The 22,862-nt window shown below is 42.4% G+C and overlaps 2 protein-coding genes across 3 annotated transcripts in view; one reads left to right on the top strand and one right to left on the bottom strand.

The window, feature by feature from the left end:
• LOC142855848 (solute carrier organic anion transporter family member 1A5) overlaps window positions 1–4,701 on the bottom strand; it is an 83,468-nt gene extending 78,767 nt beyond the window's left edge. For both annotated transcript variants that reach the window (XM_075982372.1, XM_075982373.1), the window contains exon 1: window positions 4,465–4,701. The gene's annotated coding sequence lies outside the window, so the exon portion shown is untranslated. The remainder of the gene's footprint in view (window positions 1–4,464) is intronic.
• The window catches only part of Slco1b3 (solute carrier organic anion transporter family member 1B3), a 1,042,880-nt gene that overhangs the window by 645,499 nt on the left and 374,519 nt on the right, over window positions 1–22,862 (top strand). The gene's annotated exons all lie outside the window — the stretch shown is intronic.

Here is a 22,862-nt window from a genome sequence, read left to right as displayed (position 1 = left end):
TTAAATATGGCTCTTTCTGTTTATGGTAGCATTAGTGGGAGCTGTGAAGATCCTAGCCTCCTTCTTCACCTGCAGGGTGAATGCATCTTCTCTGGTTGTTACAGGCCAGGAGCCACATAACTTCTTCGGGGGACAAGGCCTGAGAATAGCAGTAACAAGTTCTCTTTTTGGCAAGGCCTAGGAGAATTTAACCCATTTTTGGCGATGCCAATGAATAGTTCGCTGTATAATTCTGGGCATGACCCTAGGAGCGTGTGTGCTACCCGCTCTCCTTGCTTTCCTTACACAAACCATCTTCCTGGCTGCCTCTAGTTTCATTTCCTTAGAGCCATAAATGAAAGAGCTATTGCATTAGGGAAACTCTCATGATGACTCTCCTCTGTGTGAGCCAGAGGCGATGTTGTTAAAACACACAGTGAACCTGATTCAACTCCCAAAGCCTTTGATGTTTGATGTGCAACCATAAATTCAGGATTCTCAAGAACAGGACATTGCCTTTCCAACACACCTGTGACAAGCCTGGAAGAAGTCACAGTAGTTCATGACATTACAAGTCTGTATAACTGTTTTGGAGAGAACCATTTTAACCACAAGAGTCTAGGAGAAATGCTAATCATAGATGATATCAAGAGTTAATGGGAACAGTCTAGGAACAGGGAATGACGAAACAGAATCCTAGAAACCCACAATGCCCTCATTTCTATCGTTGTGCCAAAGCTGTAGGAGTCAACACTCCTTCTCTTCCTGCAGAAAGGAAGGGGACATGAGCACAAGAGATAAGCAATGTCAACTGTTAGCAAAAGGCTTTTATGTTCTGTAGTTTGCAGGACGGTAGGAGAACACCTGGTATATCTATCATAGGAAATAGAGTAGAATAGAATGAAGAATGGATTAATTCAGCCTTGGCTGATGAGTTGAATATAAGAACTCAGATTTGACCTTTATAGGCGAAATTCTCTTTTACTTTACACGCTGCTGTAACGGTAAATGCTGCCAGTCAGGCGCACTGTTCTACCTGTAGGTGTGCCTAGTCAGAAAACATCCTTTGCTGCTTGCTGTACTGCTAATGCTTCTAGTATTAAAACTATGAACCAAGGAGGTAATGGTTACTGGTGGGAAAGTTGGGGGATGGAAGGAGAGTGAGATAAGGGAACAAACTGGCAATTATTGTAGCCATTATTAGAAACTTAAGGAAACAAGTATGGTTGGGAAACCGTGCATGCAAACTGTTGAAACTGTGTTAATAAAAATGACTCTGGGTATCCGGGCCACTCATTTGAAACACATGGTCAGTTTTCTTGGTTTCGCCGACTTCACACATCTATCCCGGGTCATGAGACCTGTTAGGAGCAAGGCTCCAGCAGCTCCACACAACTCCCCCTGCAGTTGTAGATTGTTTGCTCTTGAGGTTTCTTCACTGTACCATAAAATTCATCTCTTGCCTAAGATAGCCCCAAACTCCTACCAGTCATCCCTCTGGTCCCAACTGGAAAAGGGAACCTTTCAAAATATAGACTGTGTTCATGAAGCTGGACAGATGGCTCAGCAGTTAATAGCCCCGGCTGCTCTTACAGAGGACCAGGTTTGATCACTTGCACCCACATGGCAGCTCACAACTATGTATACCTCCAGTTGTAAAGGATCCAACATCCTCTTCTGACCTCTACGTATACACATGTGGTACAGAGACATGCTTGAGGACAAAACACCCATTCACATAAAATAAGAAGACAAATAAATAAAATCTTAAAACTAAATATATTCCTCTTCATTTCACCTGATGGCTGCATCAGTCATACCCATTTTTAAATATGGCATTCTTTGTAACCCTGGAAGGCCTCCAATTCACTAGCTGAGGATGACTTTGAACTTCTTTAATTAAGATTTTTGATTATCTTTGTTTTATGCATATGTGAGTTTTGCCTGCATGCATGTCTGAACAGCATATGCATACAGTATTCTTAGAGGCCAGAAGAGAGCATTAGATCTGCTGAACTGGAGTTAGAGATGATCGTGAGTCACCATATACTACTGGCAACCAAACTCTGTCTTCTGGAAAAGTGTCTATGGAAAAGTCAGTGCTCTTAACTGCTGAGTCATCTCTCTAGCTCTGACCTTAACCATCTGATCTTCCTGCCTCCTCCTCTTGAGTGCCAAGAGGACAGGTGTGCACCACCACCCGATTTTATTCTGTTCTGGGGTTCAAATTCAGGGCTCCCTGCACGTTAGGCAATTACTCTAGCAACTGAGACAGTGTTCAGACCCAAACTTTGGACTGGATTCCTTAAACCCAAGTCTGACACCAGTCGCCAGTGTCGTCCAAACTGCAGAAGACACAGATAAGAACTTAGAGTAAGCTTCATAAAGTCCTGCTTACTGGGCTTGAGTTCAGGAGAAGGAATACTGCCACTGCCTCATGGAGCAAAGAGCACAAAACAGTTCAATTCTCATTAAAAATTCCCATCTCTTTGAACACAGGGATCTTTCAAATTTCATTCATTCATTCATTCATGGGTATCTGTTGCTAGGTAGAGGTCCTAAGACAACTCACAGGAATCAGTTTTTTTTCTTATACCATGTAGGTCCCAGGGTTTGAACTCAAATCCTCAAGTTAAAAGCAAAATTTCATTTCCAGTGAGCCATCTTGCCAGCCCCAGAAAACCCATTTTGTCTATTAACTTTGTAAGCTCAGTGATAGTTTAAAAACCTGTGTCTAACTAAAATATGTGAATATGTAGGACCCACAACATTTCCCACATGGACATTACTAAGTCTAAGGAAAGTCTTTCCAATTTCCTTCTGACAAAACCAATCTGAAGTGTGCCACAGTTTAGACAGCATGTTTGTCTGTCTTTCCAGCCTCCTCTTGTGTAATTTCTTCTCCCACACTTCAGATGAAAGGCTTATCTCTCACCTTCTTCAATGTTCATTCTTTCCTTCCCCGTTATCAAAGAATTCACTCTGCTTCTTCCCCAGGGAACATCCCATGAGGCCAGGCTTCCTGTAAGTGTCCTATGTAGTGGGAGCCAAATACTTTTGCTTTGTACTTAATTTTCCTACCGGGGATTACATTGCATTCTTAAAAACATAATACCTACGTGCTTGCAGAAGGAAGGCAAATGTTCTCCAAAGCCATTGAAGTGGCAACACCCTAAACCTTAAGAAGCTGTTTCCTTTGTTTACAGTGGATACTCCTGCTCAGAGGACGATAAACTCTAATTTTTAAAACACTTATCAAATCATTAAGAAAATGTCTCAATCTAGATGCAAAATTCTCCAAAAGCTTTTCAATTTGTCTTCTTTCAATCAGTGTTGAAGCATCTCAGAGGCTTCCAGATTTTAAAAAAAAATTAGAAGTTGATTGAAGTAAATAATGAAAAATGTGGATCTACTGCACAATGATCCAATACCACACAGGCTTAAAAGCACCATAGACAGAGTAAAAATGATGTCATGGGGAAATGTCATATATGAAAAGCAAAGTTTGTGACTCTCACGTGGGAGAAAAAACCCTGTAAGCAGGAAAGAAACACATGGGGGAATGACCCATGTGAGGGTTTACAGGGGTGACAAGGTGCTGACGAAATGTGCCCCCAAACAACAGATGCTCCAGTTTTACACAGCAAATGAAGGAAACAAAAAAGATGCCAATACCCAATGTCAGCATGTGGAGTGGCGGGGCTGTGAACTGCAGGACACCAGGCTTCTGTGATCTCACTTTGGGGGACACACCTGTTGTCACCTAAGGACAAGGATGATTTAGATATGCGTCCTGACACAGAAAACTTTCCAGGGTGCAGCATTAAATGAAAATAGCAACAAAGCCTGCGTATCAAGTGGTCTTAAACTCATGAAAGAAAGAAAGCATGTCTACAGTTACATGTAATGACATATGCTTTCATAGATTCTTCGTGAATACAGAAAGAAATATGAAGATAACCAGCAACCGGCTGCGCTTTTATTTCTGCTTGTTTTAAAGTAGTTGACTTGCTTTCTCATTTTCAGCAGAAATGCCTATGTGTGTGACTGTTGCCAGTGTGTGTGGACAGAATGGGTGGTCATAGCTCCGGGTTTTAGACTTGAAGGGTATGAAGAAAGCAAGACTTATAGGAGTTCGAAAGACTGATGTAGTGGAACTAGATAAAGGAGGGGAGGCCTTCCAGGACAAAGCAGACAGAAAAACAACAGTGCTGAGATTCAGTTAGACTCTCTCCTAATCCACTAAACCACTAAACTCCAGGTACACCAGACTTTGTGTGGGAACAAACAATCATGCTGCATTGCACAGAATAAATCCAATACTGAATATATTGCTGTTTCTGTCAGGAATTTAAAGACCAAATATTAGAAAACTCAAAGAATCTTAAATTTATAATTTAGGATTAAATATACCTTGAGCTTTCCCAAGCAAAAAAAATTGCTGGATTTCACCCACAACAAACAGAAGAAATGAGCGACTTTTACCTGAGCATTCTTCACCATTTCCATGGACAGGTGCTTCTGGTCTGTAAATGCATCAATGCTGCCGTAAATTACCTACTGAGTGACTGATGGGAGAGAAGCCCTGCAGAGAGCAGGCAGGAGCCGCCTGCTCCTTAGAGAAGCAGAGGGGTAAATAAAGGGATCTTTGTTTACATAACTTTTAATCCTTTGTTAAAGTTTCTTTGGTTCTGAGGGTTGCATAAAACAGGTTATAATCTTGGAAACAGACTCCAAGATTAGCCACTTGGTGCCTGGGACTCCTCCTTCTTGAGCTGTGATTTCAGTTAACTCCTCAGTGGCCTTGGCTCCCATTGGAATATCTTGTCAAAAGACCACAGAAAACTCCCTGCTGTTACTTCGTGTTACTGGCCCTCAGACTGCCTTTGTTTTCTTTTCTGATTAAGAAGCCTTTAATAAGCCTCCTGTACATTGATAACTGCCCACTCAATGAATAAAGACGTGCACAGAGGCATGGAGAGCTAGCCAAACCGAAAAGTATAGGTGTGACATGCCAGGTGGCTTCTGTGTCTTCATCAGTTAAAGAATTAAAGGACAGAGAAGTTAGTCAGCATGTTCCTGAACAAGCCTTGCAGACTTCTTATACAGGAGAGGAACCCCCAAAGCAGCAAACCATCAGTTTTAATGGATTTGGGGTTTTCTTTGCATTTAGGACACCCTGCTTGGCAAGTCACCCTCTTCCCCTTTTCCTTTGTTCTAAACATGTCTCTGCACCCCTTCTCTGGCAGAGATAATGTTTCTGCTTTTGGAATTGTTGATCAGCTGGGGTAAAAGTTGATCCGACCTCCTCTGTGCTTCGTGATGTGGCCAGTACAGAGAACCCCACAGCATGTGAAGAAAATGGGTTGTGTTTTAGAGTAATAGAAACTTACTGCTGGAGACAAGGGCCAACATGAAAAGGGAGGTAATAAAAGGAAGGGAGGAAGGAAAGGAGGGAGGGAGGGAGGAAAGAGAAAGAAAAATTTACTACCTATTGTTGGGGGCACAAAGTAATTAAAAAAACTCAGTGGTGTTGTGCCCCCTTTTTTCCATCCTCAGAGCCCATGGCCTCAGATTTGGCTTTGATCTCCAAACCTACCTTTCCGAAGCTGATGTGTGGGCATACACACTCACAATCTCAACACTTGAGAGGGACTCGGGAGGATCCTGGTACGGGCTGTAGAACCAGCCTCACCTAATTGATGAAAGACCCATCTCAAAAACCAAGGTGCCTGAGCAATGGCACCTAAAGCCAGCCCCTGGCATCCATGAGAACATATGCCTACACTCACATGAACAGGGACAGACACACACAAAAGTATAACAAATGCATAAAATGAAAAAAAAATGAAGATAGTGAAGAGATGCTTGGTGTCAGGTCCCCAAAGAACCCTGAGACAAAGGCTCACTCAGTACCTGTGGTTCCCCCAGCACTTCCCAGCCCTAACTCTCCAACCCAGGCCTGAGCTTCACTTTCCCTCCCCCAGCTTCTCTGATCCCTATATAATTCAGCTGTTTTGGTTCTGTGCCCTCTTGGTCTCTTTGTTCTTGGTCTCTTAGTCCACTCGGCCCCTTTCTTCTTCCTCTTTTAGTGCCCGTCTCTCCTCTTTCTTTTCTTCCTCTCTCACTGCCCCCACCATAGCCCTGTTCAGTCTTGACCCTTCCAGATGCCTCTGGCTGTTCTCCCCTTCATATCTACAATAAGCCTTCTCCTCAACCATACCTAGGAACAGTCATGTCCTCAACCTCATTCACTTAGTAGTTAAGTGTACTTGTTGCTCTTTCAGAGGATCCAAGTTGGGTTCCCAGCAGCTCACAACCTCCTGTGACTCTGCCTGCCAAGGATCTGTTGCCCTCTTCTAGACTCTTTGAAAGCCGGTGGCATACCTTGACATGAGTAAAGAAAGCATTGATAAGAGAATGAAAAGGATGTGCATTAAACAAATGCTTGGTTTCAGTGTAACTGGAAAGGCTAAGACAAGCTTACTAGGAATGAATGGAAGGACTGAGTGGATGCAGGCAGACACTCATTTCTCGGGATGCTGCTGATGTTTGTGAACACCAGGTTATCCTGAGAGCATCGGCACTCACAGATTAGTGAACCAGCGATCTTTCTAGCTAGGTTGGACTAGAGCCTGGGTCAGTCCACGAGATAGTCACACTCCAGGGAAATTTAAGATGAAATAACAGTAGATTGCTATCTTAAGGTGAGAAATGTGACATATTACAGGTTGTTTAAAGGCTTGACATTCCAGCTCTAATACTGACTATTTGTCATTTGGGGCTAGCTAATTAGCCTGTGGTTTTAGTTTTCTTAAAAGATTTGTGTACTTGTATGGTGTGTGTGTGTGTGTGTGTGTGTGTGCTTGTGTAGTAAGTGTTTGTGAGCTGTGTATATGTCTGTTAGTATTATGTGTGTGTGGTTGTGTGGTGTGGTATGTGTGTGTGATGTGTGTGCCTGTGGTATGTGTGTGTGCATGTGTGTGCACACATGTGCATGAGTGTACATGTTGGTGAGGAGGGATACAGACTTCTGTCCTCCTCTGCCACTCTCCACCCATTCCTTGGAAGCAGCAGCTCTCTCTGAACCTGGAGTTTACATTTCTGGGCTCAGTTGGAAGCCTGCAAGTCCCGGTGACCTGTCTCTGCCTGCATCAACGCTGGAACTGCAGAAGTCTCGGGGACAATGGCTTCTTACATAAGCACTGCAGTCCAAGTTTTGATCCTTGAGACTGTGCAGCAAGCATTCTCAACTACTGAGCCATTTATCCAGCCCCTATTTTTATTTTTATTTTGGGGGACAAGTTCTGGCTCTGAGATCACGATGTAGCTGAGGCTGGCACGGAATTTCCGATCTCCCTGCCTCTGCCTGCCATGTCCTAGGAATACAGATGTGTTTTGACCAGCTTCTGTTTTTCAATTTAAAGCCACCTCCACGGATTGCTGAGATCATACATTTAACACAAATTTGCTGAGTACTTGCCTAATGCCAAATGTTTGTCTGAGTGCTAGAAATATTAACAAACAACACCATCAACGAGCCTATCTGTGGGCATTGTTTGTTCTGGCTGAAGGGAGAAAGAAAATAAGTAAAAAATTAGGGAAAATGCTACACCTTCTTAATAAATATATTTAAAAAAGCTGTGAGGAGTGGATATATACACATGTTTGCACAAGGAGATAGATAGATGATAGATAGATAGATAGATAGATAGATAGATAGATAGATAGATGATAGATAGATAGATAGATAGATAGATATAGATATAGATAGATATAGAGAGATAGACAGATTTGTTTATTTTATTTACATCCCCTCCCTCCTCTCCTTCCAGTTCACCACTCCTCTCTGTTCCCATCCCCCAATCTACTCCTCCTCTGTCTCTGTTTAGGAAAGGGCAGGTCTCTGAGTATTAACAAAACCTGGCATATCAAATTGCAGTAAGACTAAGAACCTCTCCATGTATTAAGGCTGGGCAGGGCTACCCATTATGAGGAGTACTGCCCCAAAAGTCCGTAAAGGCGTTGGAGACAGCTCCTTTTCCCACTGTTAGAAGTTTCACAAGAGGACCAAGCTACACAACTCATGGATATGTGCAGAGTGCCTAGGTCATGCAGCCTTCCTGGTTGTTGTTTCAATATCTGTGGGCCTCTATGAGCCCAGATAAGTAGATTCTGAGAGATTTCTTGTCATGTCCTTGACCCCTGTGGCTTCTACAATCCTTTCTTGCCCTCTTCTGCAGAATTCATTGAACTCTGCCTAATGTTTGACAGAGTCTGCATCTGTTTCCATCAACTCCTAGACAAAGTCTCTGCGATAACAATTGGGCTAGGCACCAATCTGGCCACAGAAGAAGCCCAATTCAGACTACGTATCTGCTATTGCTAATAGTCTTAGCTGGGGTCATCCTTGTAGATTCCTGGGATATTCCCTTCCACCAAGTTTTTGCCTGACTGTGAAATGCCTTCCTTTTCCAATAGTCTCCTTCAGTACCTTCTTCTCCATCTTCACCCCCTCCCCAACCTGATCGGTCATGTTCCCATCCCACCAACCCTCAGTTCACTCATGAAATCTCTTCTATTTCTCCTTCCCAGGGAGATTCGGGAGTCCCCCGCTCCATGGACCCTCCTTGTTACCTTAGCACATCTATCCCTTATTTTACAGTTAATATCAACTTCTGAGTGAGTACATACCATGTGTGTCTTTCTCGGGATACCTCAGTCAGGATGATTTTTTTTTCTAGTTCCATCCATTTGTCTGCAAATTTCCTGAGTTTTTTTTTTAACAGCTGAATAACCCTCTGTTGTGTAAATGTACTATACTTTCTTAATCCATTCCTCGGTTGCTTCCAGGTTCTGTCTTTACAAATAAAGCTGCTATGAACATAGTTGAGCAAGTCTCTTGCATGAGGACATGTAAGCAAATCCGATGGAAACTGTTTCCAGTTTCCTTTGGTCTCAGACGTCAGCATTCCCATTCCTCAGCTGCTGCTCTAAGATCTCTCACCATTTCCCTTCTTCCATCATTTCCAGAAGAACAGACTCCCCAAATGCCTGCACAGCATCAGGCTCCATGGGTGACGCTGGGCACTGCTTCCAGAATGGAAGGCTGACTGATCTCTCCAGGCACCTCACCCAGAGTAGACTTGCGATATTCTACCTTTCGCCTCTCTCCATGGGCTGGACGGTTTTCTCTTCTCTGGTCTGAAAGTTAACATTTCCTGAATGCTTATGTGCTCAGTCAGACAAGGAGCCCATGAGTGCTAACTGCTTTTTTCAATCCTCTCACTGTCAGGAAGGGGCTACTGTCATGGTCCCACCTTTGCAGAGGACTGAGTATAGACAGGCCCTGATGGTCCCAAGATCGCGTACCTTGTAAACGTTTGATGAGTGTTTAGTTTGGCTTCAGGGTTCTACACTGTGCTCCTCCTGGGTAACTGAATAACATAGCTGCCATTTAATTAGCAAAAGTGGCAGTGAATGCCTTTAAATAATCTTGTAGAGAATTGTATGTGCTCTTTCCTTCTTCTGTTTTAATTTTGGCAAGTCACCTCTTAGAACTGCAAAACCTTGGAGGACCATGCCAAAGAAAAGGTGGTGACAGGATGTGAATTTGTAGATGACATCTCTCTTCAAAAGAAACTCTAAAAAGATTACCTCTGCCCCCAAAATTAGGTCTTCCTCCTGCCTGATGCTCTCCTCCTACCATGTTCCTTCCTCTGAAACATTGCCAACTTCTGACAATATTTTCCCCAAAGATCTAATGAAAAGATTTAACAAAATGGCCTGTGAAATGAGACTGAGTAGCAAGGAGTTCACGCTGTGCCGTGTTTTGGGAAGGTTTGTGAGCAAACAATGCTTGTACTAAATGAGTATAAAGAGACTCGGGCACTTAGACATCTAGAGACAGCGCCTTCCAATTGTGTGGAACTGTGAGTGCAAAGGCTGAGGGAGAAGGAAGCAAGCACCTGTGTCCGACAAGAAAGGCACTGTTGGTGAAGGAGACTCACCGAGGAGCCGAGAGGCAAGAAATGGGAGCGGCGAGCGATCGGCACCGCGCCATCTGAATCAAGTTCCAAGACTACGAAGCAGGGAAATGACCTGATTCAATTTTTACGGTTTTGCTTTTGATTTTTCCTATAGTTGGATTTTTTTTTTAAAAAAAATGTTATTTTTATTGGCTGTAGGCGTTTTCTGGTGGCATTGTTATTAGGGTCTTTCACAAAAAGGATCTTATCCACAAAGAAATATAAATTGACTTTTCACTTTTTCATGTGTAACTGTCTTTCATAGAGCTAGAAGGCGCTATGCATGCTACTGGGTGACACAAATCATCACCAATCACACCTAACTGGGAACACTGTGAGTTATAATATTGACTGGCCTGGCAAGGTAACTGCACTGGTGCATTAGTGGCATGAAGATCATGGGGTAACCAACCACCTTCTGACTGGATTTGAGGTACTCTCCACAAGATGAAACCCATCCCTGGTTTCATCACTGGGCTAAGAACCTATGTCTAGACAGTCCATAGACTCTAGGGAAGAACCTACTACTGCTGTGTTGTCAAATAGACATGGTATTAAACTAACTCCTGTAACATGAGGGCCTGCTTGTTGGGGTTTCTGTCCTGCCCAGTTCCCACAGCCATTTAGCCCCCCAAAAATCACACAGAGAGTCTACTTTAGTTATAAACTGATTGACCCATTAGCTCAGGCTTCTTATTAACTCTTATAAGTTATATTAGCCCATTATTCTAGTATATGTTAGCCACATGACTCGGTACCTTTTTCAGCGGGGTAGGTCACATCTTCCTTCTTCCATGTCTGGGTAGGACTGCGAAGAGAGCTTCCTTCTTCCCAGAATACTCCTGTTCTCATTGCCCCGCCTCTACCTCCTGTCTGGTTGTCCCGCCTATACTTCCTGCCTGGCTACTGGCCAATCAGCATTTATTTAAAACATAATTGACAGAATATAGACAATTCTCCTTCACCAAACTCCTAATGAGTTATTATACCTACAGATAAAAGCATCTTTCATCTTTTATATGAGAAGCTCCTATTTGCAGTAGATAGTCGTTAGCACAGAGATCCACAACTGACCAAGATACAGAGAATAAAATAGGTGGCAGAATGCTCAGCTCTAAAGGGAACATATATACTGCACCCCCTCACACGCACACCAAAGCTAAGACTCAATACAGAAGAGGAGGTGGAAAGAGTGTAAGAGCCAGCGACAGTGATTGACTACAAGGAAACAGCATCTTCCACCTACAGGAGGGCAGCTACACATGTGAACTCAACAGTCATTACTACAGCATGCACAAACCTGTGCACGTCCAATCCAGATTAAATTTTAACATGGAGAGTAGAGTTGGGTGTGAAGTCCCACCTCTAGCCACTGAGTTATTAGGCAATTGCCAGCTACTCAGAGAAGAGACAGTTTTTCTCTAAGAGTGTAATGCCTGGTAAGTTGACAACACTCCATTGGATGACCACACATCCAAGAGTATTTGGGTAGCACGAATTGGTCTATTTTCTTAAAATAAACTTTATTAATTTAAAATACAAACTTGCAAATAAATAAAATCATCACACACAAAAATTAACTAGATCCAAATTCTACACAACTTAATGAACTTATATAAATTATAATTGTCATTCAAAACAGAAGCTATAAAGCTTCACATTAAATTTTGCAAATTTTATGTACTTTTCCACCAACAAACTCAAAAACTCTGTTATAGATTTAAAACTACAAAAGCAAGTAGCTTTAACTGGTCTTGAGGAAAAACAAAACAAAACAGAGACAAGTAGTGTGGGTAGAGAAGGGGAGATTAACCTGCAAAGAATTAGAGGAGGGTGTAAACATGATCAAAACACTCATGAAACTCTCAAAGAATTAATAAAAATATTATACAACTTATTCTTTGAAAATTTCATGTATACACGCAATATAGCTTGATCATATCTATCCTTCATTTCTCCCTCCAGCTCCTTCAAGAACCTCCATTGCATTTCTCTCCTAACTTCATATCACTTTTTCATATTTATTTAAGGCTGCCCATATGTATATGTAAGGGGCTGTCATCTCTGAGGCATGAAGAACCTACCGATGTCCACACTTCTAAAGAAAAGTGACCCTTGCTTCACCAGAAACCATCAACTACCAATATCCTTCATGCAGGAAGGGAAGCCCAGGAGCTTCTCCTGAGTCCATGCTAGAAAGTTTAACTGGTGATTTTGTGCACATCTTCTGTAGGTGACCACAGCTGCTGTGAGTTTGCATGTGCAACAGCCATGCCATGTACAGAAGACAGCAGTTCATGATTTTTTTCTCTGTCCTCTGATGCTTATATTCTTTGTGCCCCATCTTACCTGATGCTTCCTGTGCACATTCAGAATGCTTTGGGGAGATGCACCAAGGACTTACTCGTCAATGCTTTCCATAGGGAAGGTCTAGAAAACTCCGTGATAACTTCTTGGATAGGGCTCTCAGTAGTTAGGATACCAGATTATTTGTTATAATAGTCATTATTCTGAGAGGTTTTTTTTTAATACAGTCATTATCCTATGACAAACTGACCGAATGACAAAAGGTTGTTGTCATCTGGAAACTATCTCTGATAATAAATGCCACTTGATTACAAGCAACCTGTTCTTCCCGTTTCTTTGTTCTAGCTAGCCGCCCTCATTTTTTTTTTTTTTGAATCAGAGATAATGCTTCCTCCTTGAATACACATGTATCAAAGGCCACCGTCCTGCCCATGGCATAAAACAAGGTAGATTGTAAGATGATGTAGTTGCCTCTTGCTCTGCGTTGAGATTCTGTGTGGTTTTCTAGCCCTACTACATACAACAGTGTAGCCAGATGTATGTACCCCTTCGAACTTTGAACGAGGGTCTTGTATATACATTTGGCACTGAAAAACTCCTCACAAATGAGGGAGTAAGCCAACATAAAGACTGTCTGGAGATTTGGGAAAAGGAGGGATACATGTAAACTCTGAACACTGATTTTAGAATTATAATTGCATTGAATGTGTCAAAAAGGAGTTTTATAAAATCCAGTGTAGGTTCTTGATTAATATCAAAACTCTAAAGGTAGAGGCAGGAGGGAAAAAACAGGCAGATCTACACAAATTCTCAGGCCAGGCAGGGCTACATAGCAAGTTCCCAGGCCAGCAGGGGTTATACAGCAAGGTCATGTCTCAAATGGAGATATGAAATAAAGGAATATTGCATTGTGTATGTGTTGGTATGTGGGAAAATGACTTCTGTATATTGTTAACAAAATATCTTTTGTTTGTTTCTTTGTTATTTCTTTTGGTTTTTCGAGACAAGGTTTCTTTGTGTGGCTTTGGAACCTGTCCTAGAACTCCCTCTGTAGCCTAGACTATGCTCAAACTCATAGAGATCTGCCTGCCTCTGCCTCCTGAGCACTGGAATTAAAGGTGTGCGCCACCACCGCCCAGCACAAGAGCATCTTTAAAAAAGAGCAGAATCCCTTTTAGCTTTTATCCTTTTGCAATAAAAAAGGGAGCAGTAACTCAAGAAGCTGTGAAAATAGTTGCATCTAAGGAGCAGAATTTTATGCTGTTTTAAGTCTTGTAAAAATGATTCTACTTGTTCGATATCTGTAAAAGGTTAATTTAAAACAAGATAAAATAAATGCAAACCATATCACATTAATAACATACAATGACAAAATAAGTATAAGAGAGGATGTGGCATTACAAAGAAATTAAATCTGAATGATTTAACACTGGAACTGTAAAGACGGCTCAGCAGGTAAGAACACTAGCTGTTCTTGCAGAGGATGGAAATCCAGTACGAGCACTCACACTCAACAGCTCCCAGCTGTCTGTAACTCCATCTCCCCAGATATCCGACACCCTCTTCTGACCTTCAAAGGCACCTGCATGCATAAACAGAAACATGTTCATAAATCAAAAATAAAAAATTGCTTTTTTAAAAGACTAATGTCAAGTTTACTAGGATGTTTAAAAAAATAGCAGAAACACTTTAAACCTTACTGTGGGTGTGGGTAATGCCATGCACGGGTCATGGGTAAGCCTGTTAAAATAAGATACTGACCTTGGTTCTAGTTCACATCAAATGAGGGCACCATGAAATCTCACACTATGGGACACACAGCTCCTTCCAAGAAAGTGTGCTTTTCTGCACACTGTGGGTCTCCACAGAGGGAAGGAAAGGTTCAAGCTGGTAAGGCCCTGCCCTCATCACAGGCCACCTCTGGTTACTCTAACATGAGAGCAATTTTAGGAAGCATTTAGATTTAATGCCTTAGCCCAGGAACAGCAACTGAAAGCTATGAAAGGGCTCCTTCACAGAGCCAAATCTCCAGAGGAAGGTTCTAAGTCCATGTTCTGGTTGTCAGTGGAGACAGAAGGAAACTCTACCCATATAGTGTGTGGTTCAGTGACAATCTCGACAGACAGTGGAAAAGCAAACCTTTTGAGTGGGAATCAGAGGAGATAATCAACATGAGAAGACAAAGATTTTTCAGATTCTAGAGACCTCAGGCACAGACTATAAAAGTCTTACATAAAACCTCCTAAGGGGTGAGAGGAGTTCCACTGAGGGCAGTACTAGTCTAGATGGCCATGATGGTTTGAAACAAAAGGACCACATAGGGAATGCTACTACTAGGAGGTGTGGCTTTGTTGGAGTAGGTGCAGCCCTGTTGGAGGAAGTGTGTCATTGTAAGGGTGGGCTTTGATGTCTCATATGCTGAAGCTATGCCCAATGTGGTCTCCTTCTGCTGTCTATAGATCAAGACATAGAACTTTCAGTTCCTTCTCTCACACCATGTCTTCCTGCATGCTACTATGCTTCTTACCATGACAATAATGGACTAAACTTCTGAAACTGTAAGCCAGCTCCAATTAAATGTTTTCTTTATAAGAGTTGCTATGGTCATGGTGTCACTTCACAGCAATAGAAACCCTCACTGAAACAATGATGTATTAAGTAAACTACCAGCCTGTGGGCCATGTTTGGCCCATAATTGTTTCTGTGACTTGTAAGGCAAGAACAGTTTTTATGTCTTTATATGACCTTTAAAAACTTAAGACTAGTACTCTGTGGTCCAGAAAAATCACATGAAATGCACAGTGCTTTGTCTCTGCAAGATAAATTGATAGGTGGATGGGGACATGTCAGGTCCTGGAAGCGCCCTAATTTCTTTTGTTGTGTTTTGTTTTCTTTCTCTTGTATAACCAGTTTTGCTGGAGAAACCGGGAATCCAAAAATAAGATTGAGCACAGGAAAAAAAAAACATAACAAAAACATCTTTGTTCTCCTTCAGCTGGAGGATCAGGGGAGGGGCAACCTGGCCAGACAGGAAAGTTGGAGACATTCGCCTCTTTTTTTCTAGCTAAATACCAAAGAACTGTGGGTGATGTCAACAGAGGTGGAGTAAAGATCCCAGGCTCACCCCTCCCCCAAAATAATTCTCCTTGTGATGGTATCACAGAAGGAAAAACAGAAGTCAGAATTAACTGCCTTGCCTGTCACCCACCTACTTTCACAGGAGAAGTCCGACCTTCCATGCCACACAGCAATGATACACTGTGTCTTTGTTTTCATGGGTGTAGGTAGTGACTGCTCATTTGTTTCTCAGCTGCCCAGACCTGAAAAATATCACACAGAAAGTGTTTAATTATTGCAACACTGCTTGGACAATATTTTAGGCATATTCCTAGCTAGCTTTTAAATCTTAAATTAACTCATTTCTGTTAATCTATGTTCCACCATGAGGCTGTGGCCTACCAGAAAGATTCAGGCATCTGTCTCCTTCTGCAGCTACATGACATCTCTTGGACTCTCTGTATCTCTCTGTTCGGATTGCCCACCTGGCTTTACTCTGCTAAGCCATTGACCAAAACAAATTTATTCATCAACTAATAAAAAGCAACACGTGTACAGAACATCCCATATCACATAGGCAAGTCAACAGAAGTCTTGGAGCAAGACCTTCAGCATCTCCCAGCAGTACCAAGGCAACTCCCACTGAGGGGACCACCTGGGAGCAGAGTCCTTCCCCAGCAAGGTCATCAAGGTCATCACACCCTTCCCTCCATACCATTAACATAATACTAGTGTTGGGTCCAGGGGGTCGCACAAGGAAGGGGACAGACCACCAAAGTCTAATAAACCAGAATCAAACTTTATTACAGAATCCAGATTTCAGGAAAAAATTTAAAAAATTAAATTAAATTAAAAAAAATATCCATAGGGTACAAAAAGCTTATTAACTAGCTGAGACCACAGCCAAAAATGGATTTCGTAGGGCTGTGCAAAGGTTGGTTTCTGAACTCAACTTTTTATAGTAGGGGCACCAAGCATTAGGTCTGAACAAAGGAATTTTTATAATCTCAAGGTAAAACTCAGATACAGATTTCCTTACTTTAAAATCTTCATTAACAGAGTATCTCAGTTAAACTAGTATTTGTACTTAACCTATTGTCTTCCTTGGTACTTCCAGGTGGTGTTTACTGAAGCCCTGTGTGCTTCCCTTTGATGCTGCCAGTTTCACATAGCAGGGATAATGCTCAACCCAGAGGTCATCTCCTATATCTATCTCCTATAAGTTGATTCAGCTCATATTCGTAGGCTAGTTCTCAGTTTGCAGAGAGATGCTTTGGTCTTGTAAATAGAGATATGGGTTGTAAAGCAGAGCAACCCACTGTTAATTGTTAATCTTTAAGCTTTTGAGAAAGCTGCTGATTGTCTGTTCTCATTCTCCTAGGCTTACAAGTTTATATTTCTTTATTTCTACATTCTTATTTCTGGAATCTACACTTTTATATTGTCTGTTCTCATTCTCCTAGGCTTACAAGTTTATATTTCTTTATTTCTACATTCTTATTTCTGGAATCTACACTTTTATATTCTTATTTTTGACCTTTTAGTGGCTTCTTCTATGTATTTAAATCTTCTGGTTGCTCTGCCCTAATTTCAGAGGCACATTCCAGAGAGGGAGGAGGAGGCAGAAAAAGAGCCAGCAATGGTGCTACCTGTGGAGCAAAGGCTTTCCTCTAGTTCCTGGCTCACACCCACTTGCCCATCAGTCAGGACTGTGACAGTCAGAACCTTAGCTAAAAATGGGGTATGTAGGGGCTGAGGCTAGAGCTCACATATATCCACACAAGGCTGAGTTCCATAAAACCAGAGGTGTGGATACATACCTGCAATCCCAGCCCTGGGTGGGGGGGTGGAGCCTGGAGGATCAGGGGTTCAAGGTCAGTTTGAATGTTTACTTGTAGGAAGAACCAGGGCGAAGGGTAGAGGTGTGTGAACTTAGCAACCATAGGGCAAAGTGCAACCTGACGGATCATGGTGTGGAAGCTTTGTAAACTCTGACTTGAGGGAAAGAGTCAACGTTAACCTGTCAGTCCTACTTGCCCAAGGACAAGATAACTTCCCGGAGTGCTGGGAGCTGGAGTTCTTGGGAAATAACAAGTTTTCATTCTCCCAAATGAGTGTGTTTGCACTGGATGGATGAGGGTAGGAGGTACATAGACAGGAAATATGTCAGGATGTATGCTTGTTCCTGATTGGACCTCATGAGAAATATATTGAAGTACTGATTTTGCCTTTTTAAGTCTCTGCAAAACATGACTGCCAGGCTATTTCCTGGTACCCCAGAGTGGACCTGGTGAGAGTTCATCTTGCTGTGCAGTATTTAATTAAAGCTTACTTCAAATTTGGCTCAAAATAGTAGAACTGATTTATCTCTGGAGAATCTGAAGATTAACTGTAGGAGAAGGAGGACCGGCTTGTTCACCCCACGTTGGGTGCCAATCTGTAGAAAGAGGGCCGCTTGTTCTTCCCAGCCACCTGGCTAGCTTATTTACAAAAGAATCACAGAGAAACTGTATTAACTAAATCACTGCTTGGCCCATTAGCTCTAACTTTTTACATCTTAATTTAACCCATTTCTATTAATCTGTGTATCACCACAAGGTCATGGTCTATGAGAAAAAAATCAGCATGTCTGCCTCTGGCCACAGATCCATGGCTTTTATCTGACTCCACCTTTCTTCCTCCCAGCATTCAGTTCTGTCTTCCCTGCCTACCAAAGTTCTGCCCTATCAACAGGCCAAGGCAGTTTCTTTATTCATTAATGGTAATTACAGCACACAGAGGAGACTCCCACATCAATTAACAGAAGCAACCTGGTTCCTAAGGGTGAGTTCTGCTCCAGGGTGCAGCTCACACACCATCAAGGATACACTTATCTGAGGATAGTTTATCTCACCAGATTTTTGCCATTCCTAGAATCCAAAGGGGCTGAAGTTTTAACAATGACTTCTTGTTATGCCTCCAGTTTTGAAGGGAGCTGAGATGCTAGATGGACAGAAATTCCGTGAGTGACTAATAACATATAAAACAAGGAAAAGCTTGACCCGAAGAAAACAGACTTAGAAATCAGGCAGATAAACAGCAGGCATTCGTACTAATGTGTTACCCTATGAGCTCAAGTGAACAGTGGTTTTGTTGCTCTTAGAAAAATCAAGTCTGAGTGCCTGTTATAAAATAAGAATATTTCTTTATTTTATTGCTTTGGGTCTGGCATTCTCAGCATTAATCAACGCTACTGTTTTGAAATGATTTGATAATTTTCAATACCTAAAACTCAAATGTCTCAGGAAACCCTTAAAATTTTTTGTTACTTAGGGTTACTATTTTTAGGATGAAACACCATAACCAACATCAGGATGGGGAGGAAAAGGCTTATTGGACTTACACTTCCACAGCATTGTTCATCCTCAAAGAAAGTCAGGACAACTCAAGCAGGGCAAGAACCTGGAGACAGGAGCTGATGCAGGGGTGCTGTTTACTGGCTTTCTCTCCATGGCTTACTCACCCTGTTTTCTTATAGAACCCAGGACCACCAGCCCAGGGATGGCACCATTCACAGTGGGCTGGGTCCTCCCATCAATAACCTCTTAAGAAAATGTCCTTACCGGGGCTGGAGAGATGGTTCAGTGGTTAAGAGCATTGCCTGCTCTTCCAAAGGTACTGAGTTCAATCCCCAGCAACCACATGGTGACTCACAACCATCTGTAATAAGGTCTGGTGCCCTCTTCTGACCTGCAGGAATACACACAGATAGAATATTTTATACATAACAAATAAATAAATAAATATTTTTTAAAAAAGAAAGAAAATGTCCTTACCTACAGCCCAATCTTATGGAGGCATTTTCTTAATCAAGTTTCCCTCCTCTTAGATGACTTGAGCTTGTATGAAGTTGTCATAAATATATCAGCACAATTTTCAACAGTTAAAAAGGAGAAATAACCTAAAACTTAGCATCTGTCTATGTGAACTTGAGGAAATATTCATGTATAGAACACAATTACCTGGGTCTTGCTCTGATTCCCTTTTTCCGGGCCTTGTGATCTCTGTCAAGGGAACAAAGCACGTAGTGCAGAGGAGGGGTGGAGTTTATTACAAGGTCATGTGGAATATCATAAAGGCCCAGAGTGACCAGAGGAACCACTGAGCCAACCTACTGCTTATGTTGGTTTTATATGAATTCAAACAGCCATTCCGAGGGGGGGTTTCCTGTTTAAGTGACCGGCAGGCCCATGGGAACAGACTCAGTGGTGTGGCGCAATGATATGCAAAGCATCCTTCTAGTTGTCTCAGGACCTCCAGAGCAGCTCGGACCAGCATGTTTCCCTCCAGGGTGAGAAGACTCAGGCCTCGTTCTATAAAATTTATGAACACACAATATGTTCACAGTACATATATGTTCTTGCGTGTATTTTTGTGTTAAAATTTATATTGATGATAAAATTTTTACTATTACTTACCTCTTTTTCTATTTTACCTTTTTAGACTATAGATTTTACTTTACTCATTTTTGAGCTATTACATAGAGTAATACAAAGTATTTAGTATTAAAATGTTATTATATCTTTTTGTTCTCATTTATTCACCTCTCACACACTTATATTTCACTTTCTTTTTACTTATTCTTTGTGCCTTTCACATCATGCATCTTGATCCCATTCATTTCATATCCCAGCTTATCTGCCCTCTGCCCTTGTAGCCTCCTGCCCCAGATAAAATTTTAGCAAAAAGAAAAAAGAAAAGTAGAGGGCATCTCATCCCGGAAGCTGTATCGTGACACAGTGAGGCGTGCAGTAAACACTTCAGTCCGTGCATCTTTACTTTCAAGTGTTCATTGCAGAGAGTCATTGGTCTGGTTCAGGTCTCTGGTTTCTGGTACCTGTAGATGCTGGGCTCTCATTGGAGCTCCTCTTGGTTAGCCTGCTGTTGCCCTGTCTTGTGAAAATCCTGCAGCTTTGGGTCTGCAAGACTGGTCCCTTCACGTGATCCAGCAGAGCACACATCAGGTGAAATAGGGCTGGGCCAACCCATAATCCTGTTTCTGGGTGTGGGCAATTTCAGGGTTGATCAGCATGCTAGTTCTCCCTGTCCTTGCCACCATGGTGAGCTCTCCAGCATTGCCCTGGCAACCCTGCAGTGATGAGCAAAGGGCAGGGCCAGCTCTCCTGCCCTCACGTTCTCAGGGTCGGATCTCCCATACCTACATCTTCAGGGCCGGCTCCACTGTGTTGTCCACGTATGTCACAGGCACCAGTGTGCTGAGAGCCACAATACTCTTATTTTTTTAATATTTATTCATTCTTAAGGATAGGAGTATTTTGCCTGCATGAATGTCTGTGCACCACAGGCATGTAGTGCCCATGGAGGCTCTATAATGCCTATTTTTATTAATTCTTTAAGAATTCTATACAACATGTTTTAATCATATTCACCCCTCCCCCTATATGGTCCCAGATCCATCCACCTCATTAGTCCCATCCGTACTACCCATGTACCGCTGGGTGTGTGGCCACATACTGGGTCATGTTAGACCTACAAGGAACCATACACTCTTATTTTTAAAAAATGTTTTTATTTTTTTAAAAAAGAAAAGAAACTATCTTTTTTCATTATAGATACCAATCCAAGTTTCCACTCCCTCTCTTCCTCCCATTCCCTCCACATACTTTCCCACCCCACCCCATTCCAATCCTCAGAGAGGGAAAGACGCATTACTTTGGGGAATGTCCAAGGCCCTCCCTACTATACCTAGGCTGAGCAAGGTATCCATCCAAAGAGAATAGGTTCCCAAAAAGCCAGTACACGCAGTAAGAATAAATCCTGGTGCCAGTGTCAGTGGCCTTGGAGTCTTTCCCCAGCCACACAACTGTCACCCCATTCAGAGTGTCTAGTTTGATCCTATGCTTGTTCCTTTCCAGCCTGACTGGTGTTTGTGAGCTCCCATTAGCTCAGGTAGACTGTTTCAGTGGGTGTACCCACCATGGCTTTGACCTTTTTGCTAATATTCTCATTCCTCCCACTCTTCAACTGGACTTTAGGAGCTCAGTCCAGTGCTCCTATGTGGGTCTCTGCCTGTGGTTGGAGGCCACTTGTTCATTTCCTGGCTGCCCAGACTCCAAAAATAATCACACAGAAACTATATTAATTAAATCACTGCTTGGCTAATCACTTAAGTATATTGATAGCTAGCTCTTACATCTAGAATTAACCCATTTCCATTATTTTATATTTTACCATGAGGGTTGTGGCCTACTGGCAAGGTTCAAGCTGACAACTTGTATCTTTCCCCTCTGGCGGCTACATGGTATCTCCTGACTCTGCCTTCTTTTTCCCAGAATTCAGTTTAGTTTTCCCTGTCTACCTTTATCCTGCTCTGTGCAGGCCCAAAACAGTTTCTTTGTTAACGAACAGTATTCACAGCATACAGAGGGGTATCCCACATAATCTCCCTCTGGTGGATACTAGCTATAAACACAGGATATTGAGCCTATAGTTCATGATCCTAGAGAAGCTAAGTAATAAGGTGAACACCCTCCCCAAAAAACATATATAGATCCACTTGGAAAGTTGAAATAGACAAGATCGCCTGACAAAATTGGGAGCATGGGGGTGGGGGGAGAAAGGAGAATGGAAGGGGACGAGGAGGGAAGAAAGGGAGGGGTGAGGAGAACTTGAGGGGATGGGATAATCAAGATGGAGGAATGACAGAGATGAGAGCAAGGAAAGAGATATCTTGATTGAAGGAGTTATTATGGGGTTAGCAAGAAACTTGGCTCTAGAGAAATTCCCAGGCCTCCACAAGGATGACCCTAGCTAAGACCCTAAGCAATAGAGGAGAGGGTTCCTGAACTGGCCTTGTCCTGTACTCAGACTGATGAGTATCTTAAATATCACCATACTCTTAAAGAAAGCTAACTTTGCTCTTAATAACTATCAGCTACTGATAATTCCTCCACTAGGGGGTGGAACTTCTTGTACACCTTCCCACTCCATGTTGTCATGATCTCTGTGAGTTCGCGTGTGCAACTGCTCTGTTGTGTCTCTAACACACAATTCTGCACAGGCATTCACTGTGTTTGCTTCTTATGACCTTTCCCGCTTCTCTTCACAGTGATCCCTGAGCCTGGGGAGGAGGTGGGTGTGAGAACGATGAACTGCAGAGATAGCTTCGTTGATACTGTGCTTGCCATGCAAGCGTGAGGACCTAAGTATGGACTCCCAGAGCCCCAAATCTGGGTGGAACAGTACACTCCTGCAAACTTAGGGCTGAGGCTGGGGATGACAGGCCGATCACTAGAGTGTCAGTTACGCTGAATTGGTGAGTCCTTGATTCAGTGAGAGATCCTTTCTCAAAAATTATGATGGACAGTCATCAAAGATTATAGCAGGCATTGACCGATGATCCTCATACACACATACACAGAGACACGTTGTATAGAATTCTCGAGAAAACCGGGAAGGTCTGGAGAATGATTCAGTGGTTTAGAGTACTGG

This window comes from Microtus pennsylvanicus, chromosome 8 (genome assembly GCF_037038515.1).
Source record: "Microtus pennsylvanicus isolate mMicPen1 chromosome 8, mMicPen1.hap1, whole genome shotgun sequence".
Taxonomy (NCBI): domain Eukaryota; kingdom Metazoa; phylum Chordata; class Mammalia; order Rodentia; family Cricetidae; genus Microtus; species Microtus pennsylvanicus.
The sequence above is the reverse complement of the archived record's forward strand: the minus strand, read 5'-3'. Positions and strand labels throughout refer to the sequence as shown.